This window comes from Dermacentor albipictus, chromosome 6 (assembly GCF_038994185.2).
Source record: "Dermacentor albipictus isolate Rhodes 1998 colony chromosome 6, USDA_Dalb.pri_finalv2, whole genome shotgun sequence".
NCBI lineage: Eukaryota > Metazoa > Arthropoda > Arachnida > Ixodida > Ixodidae > Dermacentor > Dermacentor albipictus.
Window position 1 is genome coordinate 73096197 of NC_091826.1, and position 13690 is coordinate 73109886.

Genomic DNA, 13690 nt, shown 5'->3' on the forward strand with positions numbered 1-13690 from the left:
CGTTAGGTTCACCCAAACGTCACGTCCGGGACGCCACATCCGGTCTTTGTTTTTTTACGTCCGTGATGTCACATTCGGCCTTTTTGGCGGCATAATATGGCATATGGCAGGCTCGTAGTGCACGAAGCGGTGGATCGCTTATTTTTCGGGCTTTTGCTTCTCGTAAGTATACTTAGTCTTTGCGTTTGATGTGCATCTACTACGCGTAGCTAATCTTTCGACTGCATGATGCCATATATAGGTGTTCTGTGATGATACTTTATAGCCAGGTTCCTCACGAGCTTTTTTTGTGATGCATTGCAGGGACCGCCACACCGGCCAGCCAGTGCTACAGTGTCCTAATGCAGAGAACGTATATTACACGGAACTGCGCTCCTTCAGAGTTATTTAGAGTCTTTGTCAGAAGCACGTAACAGTAACATTACTTGGTTACGGTGCTGCTACATGGCAGAATATTTGAATGGCAGATGTCCCGAGTGCGGCATGTAAGTACGTACGTACGCGCGCTTGTTTAGCCTAAATAAGAGTTTCTATTGTTCCCCAATGGAAATGCACATTCCTGATGCATGGTTCAGATCTGCCGGCTAAGGGCGGTAGTGAATAAAGTCACCAAATTGCGGCCTCGTTGCGGTCTCGCATTGCGGCCTCATTGCACGGTCGGGAAAAATTGCTTTAGAACCAAAATTTCGCTGCGCTGTCAGTAGCCATTCACTGATAAGCTTTCTCCGCAGCGTAATGCTCAGTGCAGATGTGATGGGGGTTGTGTGTGCGGTCGGAATGTGACCGATATTCCTGAACGCAGTGTCATTCAGCGATGTGCACAGCTGTGGCTGATTGTAGAATGTGGGCTGTGACAGGAGTGATGGGGACCATGCTCCTGCCTCGGCCAAGGTTGCAGCGATTTCAGAGCTGCAGGGAGCGCCCAGGCAGAACCTAATCTCGGCCCTATGCTGCAGCTCCAGCTTCTTGAGACGGGCACGTGGTAGTGCCACGAGTGGGAGGACGTACCGCAGGCGTGAGGTGGCTACTGCATGGTACAGCCGCAGAGCCCACCTAGTGGTGCAGCTCTGTCCTCGGGCAACAAGCTGGGAGACTGCCTTGTGGACCCGGAGGACCTGGACATGCAGGGTCTTGACAGCAGGCAGCCAGGTCAGCCGGTGATGAACGTGTAGCCCCGGGTACGTCACTGCCGGGCTTCAAGGTCGCCTTCCAGTTGCAGCTGTGCAGCGGGCGGTTGCTCTTGGGTGGAGCAGCATGGCCTCCGTCTTCCTTGCCGAGATGGCAAGGCCAATGCAGCTCAGGTAAGCAGCGGCGGTGTCGAGGGCTCTTTGCAGAGCCGAGCGCGCACTGCTGTGGCTGTGTGGTGGATTTCGCACACATAGGGCGATGTGGTCCGCGTTGATGGAGGTATTCACGTGGTTGTGGGGGTCACTCTGCAGGACAGCAGGCAGTCGGGCCAGGTTGAACAGGAAAGGGCTCACCACTGATCCTTGTGGGACGCCCTCTACCAAATAGGTCCAGGGCCTGCTGAACGACTGGATAGGGCAGGGCGTCAAAGGCCCCCTTCATGCCGATAAGCACCAGGAGCACGGCGTCACCGCAGGCCTTGGCCTCTTCCAGCGTGGAGACCACGTCCACGATGGAGTCCGCACTGCATCAGCTATCTGCTCATCGGCCAGAAAGCAATGGCCTCCATCAGCTTGCAAGCAGCAGAGGTGAGTGAGACTGGCCAATAGGAGCTCACGTTTTTCAGCCGGCCTTCAGGATGGGGGCCACGTAGGCTGTGCGCCATGACTCCGGCACCTGCCCTGACTGCCAGATGTTTAAGCAGTCAAGCAGGTGCAGCTGCTCGCTGGCGGCCAGGTTGCGAAGCATTTGGGTTCCTGGTGCACTGGGCTCCTGGTGCACTGCGATGCTTGGAGCTCGTGCAGCGTCAGCGGGTCCTGGTAGATAGCCATAACCTGGCTCGATGGCCACCTTGGGTGGTGAGAGAGAAGGGAAGACGGAAAGGCAGGGAGGTTAACCAGGCTGAGTCCAGTTTGCTACCCTACACGTGGGGAGGGGAATGGGGAGTGAAAGAGGAAGAGAGAGAACTTAAGTGTAGGATGTCTATAGTCGGGCACTCAAGTCTGTTGCCCTCAGGCAGCGAAAAAGCGCTCGGACTGCTTTCTGGGCCAATGAACTGTGAGGCCAGGCTCCCAAGACTGGATGACAGGCCATTTACAGAAGCGAAGACCCTGTGTGGTGGTTGTGCACGCAGCTAGGCAGGCTGACGGAAGGCTGCCCTACCTTCAGGATGGCTGCAATGCGTGGTACAGCCAGCGCAAACTGGTTGGCGAGGAGCTCCGCAAGGGCCTCTTCGCTGATGCTCAGCGTGATGGCCACGGCGAGTACAGGTTGTAGGCTTCCTCTCCTGCTGGTGAGGGATTTGAGCAGTCTCCAAGCCAGGGGTCCCCTGGACCTGCCCTCGATGGCAGAGCAGAGGCTCCTCCTGCGCCGGGCTTGGCGTCTGCAGCGGGCATCTGCACGTCTGTACTCGGTCCAATGCTCTGCCTTGCCCGTCCGGATTGCTCCACGCTCCATACGGTGCCTGGAGGCACGAATGTTGAGCAGGTGGAGGTCCGGAGCGGGGGTATCTGGTTGGGTAGAGCACTGAACGGTGGCAGCCTGAGCACAATCCACGATGGCGCTCAGGAAGTCACGGCCATCGTCCAACTTGCTGCAGTGCTTCCGGAACAGGGACCAGTCTGTGACGTAAGTTCTTGACCTAGGCCTTCTCCCAGACCTGGGGCTGATCACAATAGGGAAGTGGTCAGACCCCCATTTGTCCGAAGTTGTGGCCCAGGAGTAGGAGCACTGCTCAGTGTTGAGGGAGAGGTCAATGGCCGTGCGAGCTCTGCGGTAGACGTAGGTGGGCTCCCTGGTGTTCCAAGGTCAGCAGGCCAGCTCAGCTGATGGCATCTGTGAGGCCTTTGCCTCAGCGGGTGCAGCTGCCACTTCCCCAATCCGTGTGGTGTGCGTTGAAGTCACTGCACAGGACTGCATGCCCACCAAGGCGAACAGCCAGCTGGATGAGGCTGGAGGGATCCCACGGCTTTCCTGGACGGATGCAGATGCTCGCCACAGCCGTGTCCTGGCTGCCAAGGCGTACCACAACGGCGCATGACTCCAAGGGGCCACCGGCGATGTCAGCAACAGGTAGAACAGCACGCGCCAGGGTGCTGCGGACATAGATTGCCGTGCGTGGCTTTCCTGGCTTATGGACTCCATCTAGGCAGGGTGCCGCAGTGCAACTGCGTGTGGCACAGGTGGTGGCACCCGAGTAGTCGGGAAGCCGTAGGTTCTCGGCCACGGCATGTCTCCAGCAGTGCGAGTACCGTATAGTGCAGAATATAGGTTGAGGTTTTTTCCCAAAAATATTACTAAAAGTTCACCCCTTGACTTACATACCGGCCCTTGGCACAGCATGAATAGTCGTCTGGCAGCATGTCTGGAGCGCAGACCTTTCGGCATCCACATTGTTATCGCCCCCTTGGTGACGGACGCGGCCCAACTCGCGGGCGCTGCGCGGTTCTTTATTCTGACGAAGTTCTTTATTCTATGGCGCAGTGCACCCGGAGCTCAAAGACAGGGTGGCGGATTTTGTCCGCGAGCATCGTGCCAGATCTTTGCCAGTCACAGCAGAACTCATCTGCATCAAAGCTATTGAGATCGCCCGAGAATCCGGACTGCCCAAGGAACAATTCAAGGGCTCCATTTATTGGGTTCGTCGCTTCATGCAACGCAAGGGATTCGCACTTCGACAGCGCAAATCAATCTGGCAGAAGCAGCCAGACGCATACGAGGATGAGTTGGTCGAATTCCAGCGCTATGTTATCCGTCTCCGGCAGCAGCATGGCTACATGTTGGTACAGATCGGCAACGCTGATGAAATGCCGGTGTGGTTCGACATGCCGTCGCTCACCACAGTGTGCGAACGCGGCACAAAAGAAGTCGAGCTTCTTTCTACGGGGAACGAGCATTCACGGTGATGCTCGCGTGTACTGCAGATGGCAGAAAGCTGCCCCCATACATAATATTCAAGAGGAAGACGCTGCCGAAAGAGGCTTTCCCACAGGATGTCGTTCGCGTGAATGAAAACGGCTATATGGACGAGGCCCTCATGCTCAATTGGATTAAGACCGTCTGGAATCGGCAACCAGGGGCACTCTTGCGGTGTCCGAGCATGCTCGTCTTGGATGCCTTTCGCGGGCACTTGACCGCAGGATTGAAGCTGGCACTCCGCGACGGGAGGACGGAACTCGCCGTCATTCCGGGAGGCATGACGTCAACACTTCAGCCACTGGACGTCGTGCTCAACAAGCCTGTTAAAGAACGTGTCCGTGAACAATATAATCAGTGGATGGCCGGCGACAACCTGATGACCCCAACCGGCCAGCTGCGCAGGCCGCCTCTCGTCACTGTGGCCACATGGGTGTCGCAGGTTGTGCTCGCTGCCCGACGATACGGTGGTGTGGGCATTCAAGAAGTGTTGCATAAGCAAGAAGTGTTGCAAAATTTTTTGCATAAGCCAGGAACGCACACAGGAGTCCAAAGAACTTTGTCACCAGGAGAAAAAGTTACAGCACAGTGGGTCGAGTCGTAACGAAACTTGCGAGCGTCCTGGGAGACGTCGGTGTTAAGCGGGGCGAGGCGTCTGCACTCTGCGAGGCGAGACACAAACTGTTCCAAGAAAGGAACTGATGGGGGTACAGGAGTCGAAAGGAATGATACATCAAGAATGAAACTTGGTGAACAGCCATAGATGAAGAAAAAATGTTAAAATCCAGTGGTACGTTGCGTAGCCATGTTATAGGCGAATGTCATGCACGACAGGATTGCATCCCCGTTCGTGTGGCCAGAGTAGATGTACAGTCGCATGCAATATGACTTGCAACACTCTTGTTCGTTGTTGAAGGGGCTCCACGGCTGCGCAGCAGCTCTGACATTCGAAATAGCGGTTTAATAGACACCACTAATTGAAGCTGTGTTTCGGTCTGGAACTTACCATGTGTCTGCACAGCCGTACAGCCTTGGAACCCCTTCAACCACGGGCACCGGTGTTGCAATTCATATTGCACGTGACTGTACATCGCAATCATCAAGCTGTTGGTCTGCGGATGGTAACTGGAAGTCGTCTTGCGAATTGTGTTAGAGGCGCACAGAACTTCGGTAAGGATAGAAGAGAGGAAGACTGCTGCGGTCACTGAGGAGAACGCGCGGAGCGCTGCGGTGTAAGATAATGTTGTGTAGAAAGAAATCGGCGACTTCAGCAGCAGTCCAGGATGGTAGAGATGCTGTCTCCGCATAGCGTGTTGGATGGTCTATGGCCGTTGCAATCCAACGATTTCCATGTGAGGTCACGGGAAGAGGACCGTACAAGTCTATTCCAACTACTTCAAAAGGCGAAGCGGGACAAGGCAGAGGTTGTAAAGAGCCAGAAGGAGCTGTTGGGTTTGCTTTGACAATGAACGCAGGGTGCAACATACTTCGCAACGGCTGAAGATGGGCCAGGCCGGGAGCAGCAACTTCATATTCTGTTGCAAGTCTTGTGGTAGCCTAGAGGACCAGTCGTCGCATGATCGTGAAAGGCTTCAAGCACCTCACATTGCAGAGAACATGGTATGACCGGGACCCATTTGTTGCCATCGATGTGATAAATGTTGCGATGTAAAACCCCATTGTGCAGCTTGAATTGATTAAGTTGTCGACGAAGTCAGGCGTTTGGAGGTGACGAAGAATCTTCCATGCGTTGGAGAATAGTTCAGCAGTATGGGTCGATGCGTTAGTGGGACACAAGGACAGATGGGCTGTTGTGTCTTAGCCATTCGAGGGCTACAATGGGTAAAGCCGATGAAGAGGACTCAGGACGTACACAATCGCGGAGAGGTTATGGTGAATCGTCATGATTCGGCAGAGGGTAGCAAGAGAGAGCATTGGTGTCTTGATGCTTCTTTGCAGCCCTGTAGGTGACATTGAAATCGTACTCCTGTAGGTGAAGCACACAGCAACCCAGGTGACCTGATAAATTCTTTAGCGATGAAAGCCAGCACAGTGTGTTATGGTCGGTAACAACTGTGAAATGGCGGCCATGAAGACATGGGTGAAATTTTTGCACGGCCCAACAGCAAAGCACTCCTGCTTGGTTATGGTGTAGTAATTTTCTGCACTGGTTAGTGCACGACTAGCCTAAGCAATTACTCGTTTGTGGAATGTGTTGTCGCATTGTAGTAGAATGGCACCGAGACTGACTGCTAGCGTCGGTGTGAAAGATGGTGGGCGCGGTTGGATCAAAGTGGCGCAGTACTGGGTCTGACGTCAGGGCATGTTTCAAAAGCAGGAAAGCATGTTCACATTCGTCGGACGAAACAAAGGGTGCATTACTGGGGAGGAGTTGATGGAGCGGGGACGTAAGTGTAGCGAAGTTGCATATGAAGTGCCGGAAGAAGCAAGTCCAAGAAAACTGTGCATGTCTTTTTGACGCAGTGGACACAAAATTCGAGGATGGCAGTAAGCTTCTCGGGGTCCGGACGAATACCTTCTTTGCAGACTATGTGCCCCAGAACTTTGATGGCCTTGCTGGCCAAACTGCATTTGTGTGTGTGTGTGTGTGTGTGTGTGTGTGTGTGTGTGTGTGTGTGTGTGTGTGTGTGTGTGTGTGTGCGTGTGCGTGTGTGTGCGCGCGCGCGTGTGCGTGTGTTGAGCTGCAAACCAGCATTTGCAAGACAGGCAAGGACTTCATCAAGATGTTGCAAATGTTGTGAGAACATGGTTGAAAACACAATGTCGTCGAGATAGCACAGACATGTTTTCCATTTCAAGCCGCACAAGACTTATCGATCATGCGTTCGAATGTGGCAGGCACATTGCAGAGTCCAAAAGGCATCGCACTGAACTCGTAGAGCACATCAGGGGAAGCAAATGTCGTTTTTGCTTTGTCGGATTTGGACATCGGTATTTGCCAGTAGCCTGGTCTAAAGTCAAGGCTAGAAAAATACTCAGCACCATGGAGTGAATCTAGTGCATCATCCATCCGTGACACGGGGTGAACATCTTTGCGCACGATTTTGTTCAGCGCACGGTAACAGACGCAAGAACACACTGAGCTGTCTTCGTGACAATTGCAACGACATGAGTGTCAACAGCTCAAGTGACAGTTGATCCACGAGGCAACAGTTGGGGTTCGATTTGGTTTATTGCAGTAAGCAATGCAGACCCCTCAGAGAAGCGAATAAGGCCAGGGGTAATCAGAATTGCTCGAGATAGGGTATGGTCATAGGGTAGAATGAATACGCCGCCATCCACAATGTTACAGGAGTTGACACCTATAATCTTTTCTCTAGGTGGCCAAAGAACGTAATCGGAAGAGGTGACGAGACGAATGCATTCTTCGTGGTTAGGAAGAGAATTGCCAGTGGCATCATCCAGTTGTGTGAGGTGCTGACGACAAGAGATAGAAGCAAACGCCAAAGATAAGAAGTCCCACCCCAAGATGAGTTCATGGGTCACTCACGAAATACCGCAAAAACAATGTGGTGAAGAATTTAGTCTATGGACACACGAACAGGACACGGTGCGATTGGACGAATAATAACCTTGGCCGCTGCACAAAGAGAAAGGCCGGAGTAAGGCAATTCTTGTGTTTTATAGAGTCCCAAACAGTCACATGGCAATAATCGCCAAGCGTCTTGTAACATGGAGCCACCTCAGAATTGCGCCAAACAAAGATGATGGATGCAGCCAGTCTTGCCAGATAACTACATTTTGACTATTCTGTATTGTTTGCATTTTTTGTGTAAAAGGAATTGTCGCAGAGAGTTTTATCTTCAGTGGCCTTCATTTGACGTCATCTGCTACAACTAGCACATAAGTTAACTCCATAGCACCACTAGGATGGAGACATTGTGTCGTGGGGTGCTTCCTTAAAAATGGACAAGAAGATTCTAAAGGAAAAGTGTGAGATGGTCACAGTAATAACCAAGGCATTTGGCATGGGAATGACCCAGCTATGAAAGTATTATCAGATGTGGACAAGCATATAATACTAAATGGCGCCTTGCACGAGTCCCAAGTGTCAAATGTAATGAGTATTGTGCATTGAAAGGGCCAAAAATGTTTTGTACATGCAAGGGAACACTATGGGCATTTGATAACAGTTGCTTAGATGTACTACATTAACAGGAACCAAACGAACTCCCTTAGACATAAGCATGCAGCAAATTCAAGGACTAGATGAAGCTTCAAAGAAGTAACTGCATTTCATGTAGGATAGGTGTGAATGACTTTTGTGCACGAGATCAGTGACAAAAACACTAAATGAATGCAGTACAGTGTCTGTATCATATCTTGTGCAGACCAAACTAGCCTGGAGTTTCAGCGTTCCTTGTCAGTTCATTTAAATAGGCACTACATTGTTCAAAGTGCAATATTGTTCTACAAAACATAATATGCAAGATGTAGCATGCTAACCCTCGTGGCTCAACAACTACTGAACCGAAACCTCAATGAGCAGTGAAGCTTCCTTGTAATTTTCATCGTAACCATACTTTCGCTCTTGAAAGTGAACCTCTTTAGTGAATTTGCTTGTGTATTAATTTTTCTTTAGGCAAGTATTTTTTATACATGTTAATGTCTCAATCCTGCTTTTTCTTTCCGGGGCTAAAACAAAATGCCTCTTATTTCACTTTGATCTTTTGACCTAGGAAGCAATCATCTGGTGCTGTGTACAGCAAGCACATGCTTCGGGCAAGGAGGGAGCCAGCACCATATCTACATCAGCAAGAACCTCGGTGCTCAAAATAAACATTTTCTGTGCAAATACCTGTCTTTTTATACTTCCAGCATGAATTAATAAGTTTCTTTTGCCTTCACATGCAGGAAGGTTTATAGGAATAAATAGTGACTGTTGAATGCCCAGGAAAAGCCTTGAAGCCATTCTACTTGTACAGTGATAAAGTACATGTGTACTTGAACTTGATAGTACAGAAACGAAAGGCAAAGTAACAGGCAAAATGCTCGGGGCAGCAGTCGTATAAATGGTAGATGAACACAGCTAATTGTGCTGTCCAGTTTCATTCAGTTTGACCAAATGTTGCAAGAATTGCCTTCAATATGAATCATTCAGTTTAGCCAGCTAAAGTCGAACTCGTGCAAACTTTGGAATGTCTGCTGGGAATTTTAGCATAAATGGTATGTGTGCATCCTTCAGCAGCACCACAAGCCCAGTAAGGTTTTTGCGTTACTGTCCCCCCTCCCTTGGGGTTATTGCAGTGTCTACTTCAAGTGCTTGAGGGTATAATGGAAAATGACTCCATTCTCCAATGAGAAGGCTATATAAATATGCAGGACAAGAGCTTGTAGGCCTGGTTATAAGCATGAATTAGATATGTATAGACCAAAGGCAATATGAATACAATATGTTAAATTGCATCCATATGTGGGAACTGCCCACATCAAAGGAAAGAAAGTGCAATACTTGCAACCTACCAACATAAACATCAGTCTAGGGAAGGATTCTGTAAGAATCCACTAAGTGGACTGTTTCAGCACACACTGATTAGGTAGAGCTATAAGCTGGTAGAGCATGTGGCAATCATCACCATGGGCTCTCGTGCTCTATTCATTCAGCGTGTACTGGAATGGACAGTCCACTTAGTCAACACTTACAGACTAGCCCCCTAGGGCTGTGGAAGCACGCAGTATATTAAGCTTAAGTCTGGAGTGCTACCTTCTGCTTATGTGGCAAGTCCTCCTGTTTACCTGTTCCTTTCAACTGAGAGCTGAGCACTGCCTAGGTTAAGTCAGAAAAAGCAACCAGCGTCCATAGAATTCAAACTATTACTATTTGCCCTATATAAGGGGACAGTGAAGCCTAAAACGACACTTGACTTGGGCCATATTTTTCGCGATATGCCCGAGAATATTGGGATTTCCCATCAATTTTACCCTTCCTACATCACATAGTGAACAACCTGAAAACTTAACACTGTTGCGCAGAGCGATAAAGGGTCAGGATTTGAGCGAGAAAACAACACATGACACCTGAGCGCAAACTATGAACTGGTTTATTTTTCTGCAAGTGAAGCGTACATAAAGCCTACACGCATGCACAGGAGTCCTCTTCCCGGTCTACCTACACCCTCTATTGTCAGTGATTATGCTAATCTCTTTATTGCTGAGTGAATTAGACGGCGGGCTGACACATGAGCCCTGTGGGTCCACCTTGAGGTTGTATGCTTCCACGACTTGTCTTTTCCTTTGGTTCCTACTTTTCAGCAGAATCATTGCCTTGTGATAATCACCAGTTGATAGTTTGTGCTCAGGTGTCTATTGTTTTCTCGCTCAAGTCCTGTCCCTTCGTCACTCCGCACAACAGTGTTAAGTATGTTGAACCAACTAGCACACTGCACAATTTTCCTGATCGTGAAAACAATTGTAAACTAAAGTCCGTGAGAAACAAAGTGTTCTGTCATGACATACAGATTTATGCATGATCACTTTGCTATATAAAAATACAATTTTAGCCAATGTTAACGAAGAGCTTCACTTCTGGAGTTCACTTAAATAATGTCTGTGATGCATTGTGACAGTACGAGGTCCTGGAGATCCTACTGTGGAGATATGTCAACATTGAGCCTATTCCTGTTTAATGTATGGATAGATGCCTTCACGAAGAGTTGGAGAAACTGCACAATACAATGTTTTATATCACATGTAATAATTATGCTGTGATAAAGTGTACACGCTGAGCTTAATGTTTTAGAAAAGCTCAAGAAAAGGCTCCAGAATAGGTATGATGGATAGGCAACCTTTTATTTGGCTCTCTTCATAGTGAAATCTAGACGCATCACCTCAGCCACACTTAGTAAAATCTGTGGGCTCATACTGCCCATGCCTTTACTGCACAAGTTGCCTTGGTGCTCCCAGTCTTGACAGGTAACACTTAAGCACACTCTCATGCACGTGTTTGTTCCAAAGCTACAGCTGCTAACTAAAGTAACTCCCACATGCGATTCTGTAACTCTAGACCTAACTGCAAAAACGCATGCAGTACTACGAGTTTGGCATGGAGTCCACATGACATGTGCACAACTTCAAATTTCGTATAGGCAACAGATAACTGGTAACCTGTTAGAGCAACAAAATGGATGCCAAGGAAAATTCACCCAAAGCCTTAGGCAGGAAAATGAGGTGTTGTGATGAGATAAATAGCAATCGCATTTGATCGACTGACTAAAAGCTGGCAGGGGTATTGCATTTGACATGATTGAAATGAGCTGCAGCATGGCATGGTAACTGTGGCAGCCTTTACAATGCCGCGCTCTCTGAATTACACTTATGTGCATCCATATGCTGCAGCGACCAACTGTTTTTATTCAAGAAAGCCAGGTTTGTGGTTCAGCACACATCATACGCTGGCAAACTCACTGATGAGTCAACTCCCCGAGATCATCCCATGAGTCTGAGTGAGCCCAGCTGAGCAGTATTTTGGCGAGTTTGAGCCCGAGTGAGCTCGGCTGAGTGGTATATTCTTATGAGTTCAAGTGAGCAGCTAATTATAATTTTGGCGAGTCTAAATAGTGAGTTCCGATTATTTTGCCAACATATATATGGTCCGTGTACTTTCGAAATTCAGCTACGACACTTGCGCATAGGTTGGAAAATAAGCTTCTCGCCAAGTGACTACTGCATAAATGTTCATAGAGCTAGCGAAGAACGATACGCCTTAATGATGCAGCGTGCCGCGCGGGATCCATGTGTGCAGCGTGCCAGTGGATGGGTGCGTGTTTGGGAAATTAGGGGGTTTCGACCCATCCACAGATAATTTACATAATACCTTTCTCCATAGTGTATTATTGCGATAGCAATTTTTGGACACCCTAAGCGAATTTTCGCCATCGCTCTGATGTTTGGTTTAAAGTCCAAGTGTGACAAAAATTATAGTGCTCCGTTGCATCCCACATGCTGGGGTTAATTGCGAATGAAAGGGTGCGATTGTGAGCCGAGAAGGATGGCAGCTTTATGCGCGCTGTCCACGTCCCGTGATCAAGTGCGCGCTAGGGTCAGAGAGCGCGCGACGTCTCTTGCCTGGCCGTGCCCGTGCATATGGCTGTCCGCGCGCAGCAGAGTGCATATACACGGCCCGCGCGTGCCACATTTTTTAAAAGTAATTTGCGGCCGGTGTAAAGGCGGCAAGCCGACGTGGCTGCTGGTTTCACGAGTGTCAATTGGAAGTAGCGATATCTAAGTTTCGGGCGAAACTTAGAGAACAGTGACTTCCTTAGAGGGGCCAAAATTTTGGGGCGCATGAGCGGCACGTATAGTAGAATGCAGTGTTCCATTGTAAAAAAAAAAATTGATGTAACAAAATAGAGTGCTGAGTGTTACGTCTTTGTTACATCAAGGTTCAACAAAAATTAAGCGCTGGAAATCAGCGCTGGACGCACATGCAACTCCTTACTCCACACTGAAAACATTTGAGAAAACATTTTTTTTAATACTTTGTACATTTGTATAAATACCTGCGGATATTCCTCTGGTTTAGCCTAATTATGTGCTGCCTACTTAACTTACTGACGCAGCATACGTATCATTGCGAAATTTATAATTTTTCGCTTTTAGAAAAAGCATCAAGTTATTGAATTTTGCGAACAGAAAAAAAATTGCAACTTCCAATATAGCGCGCTTCCTAGGCTATTAAATAGCTACAATGTTCAAGGAACGTACTGTTTCCATGAGTGGTTTACTCATGCAGTAAGATGTACTGCTCCTACACCTTGTAATAAAAAGCATATGCATCGACACATAGCAGCTGATATTCTTGCTTATTTTCTCATCACAGAGGTAGATGGGGCACATGAACCAATATGCTCACACAAATCAACGTGACCAACTACTGCGGAGACATGGCAACGAATTCTTTGTTTACCTTGTACACCACAAGTGCGAGGTTTGCGCATTAATTTGACTTCATGAAACCCTATTTATACTGCAGGCTTTACGGCAATGCTTGCATGCAGTGCGGTGAAGCGCTCGACGAAACTGCACATATTATATGATTTGTTTGATATTAACTCGAGATGCAAACGTTTGTGCAGGCAGGCAAGCAATGTTTCCATTCACGCATCGCACCAAAATAGCGAGCATTGATCTGGTTTCATGACATCGTACTTTTTCCACTAGCTTTACGGCAGTGCTTGTGTATAGTGCTGCGAAGCACGACGGAACTGCACGTTATTATACGGTGTGCTTGAAATCCACTCGAGATGCAAACGTTTGTGCAGGCAGGAAACGAATGATTTAACTCACGTAGCACAACACGAGAGCGCGCTCTATGCAGTCCTTTGATTGAATAAAACTCTATTTCTGCCACAGGCTTCACAGCAATGCTTGTGTAGAGGGCTGTGAAGCTCGACGCAGCTGTAACAACATCCCACAGACCCGATTTTTACCGAGTTTGTTTTAAAGGGCCCCTCACAGGCTACATAACAAATTTTGGTTATATACTGAAAGTTGTTACGTGCCCTCTAAGAAGTGTTCTACCGCAAGCATTTTTCAAATTGGTTCATTAACAGCAGATAGAGAATGATTGAAGTGCCGCGAACGCATGATTTCAGGAGGCGAGCGTCGCCGCCTATATAAACACTCTCTC

General features: G+C 48.7%; 1 long non-coding RNA gene across 3 annotated transcripts; it reads left to right on the forward strand.

Moving 5' to 3' along the window:
* The first annotated feature begins 67 nt into the window (after positions 1–67).
* Positions 68–8851, forward strand: LOC139061191 (uncharacterized). Of its 3 annotated transcripts, XR_011515252.1 has the most exons (4): positions 68–162; positions 304–1301; positions 1440–1715; positions 8742–8851. It is a non-coding gene; the product is annotated as an uncharacterized lncRNA (long non-coding RNA). The 3 variants fall into 3 exon arrangements; XR_011515250.1 differs by lacking the exon at positions 68–162 and having other exon boundaries at positions 172–1301; XR_011515251.1 differs by lacking the exons at positions 68–162; positions 8742–8851 and adding an exon at positions 7383–8623 and having other exon boundaries at positions 172–1301.
* Positions 8852–13690: the final 4839 nt, after the last annotated feature.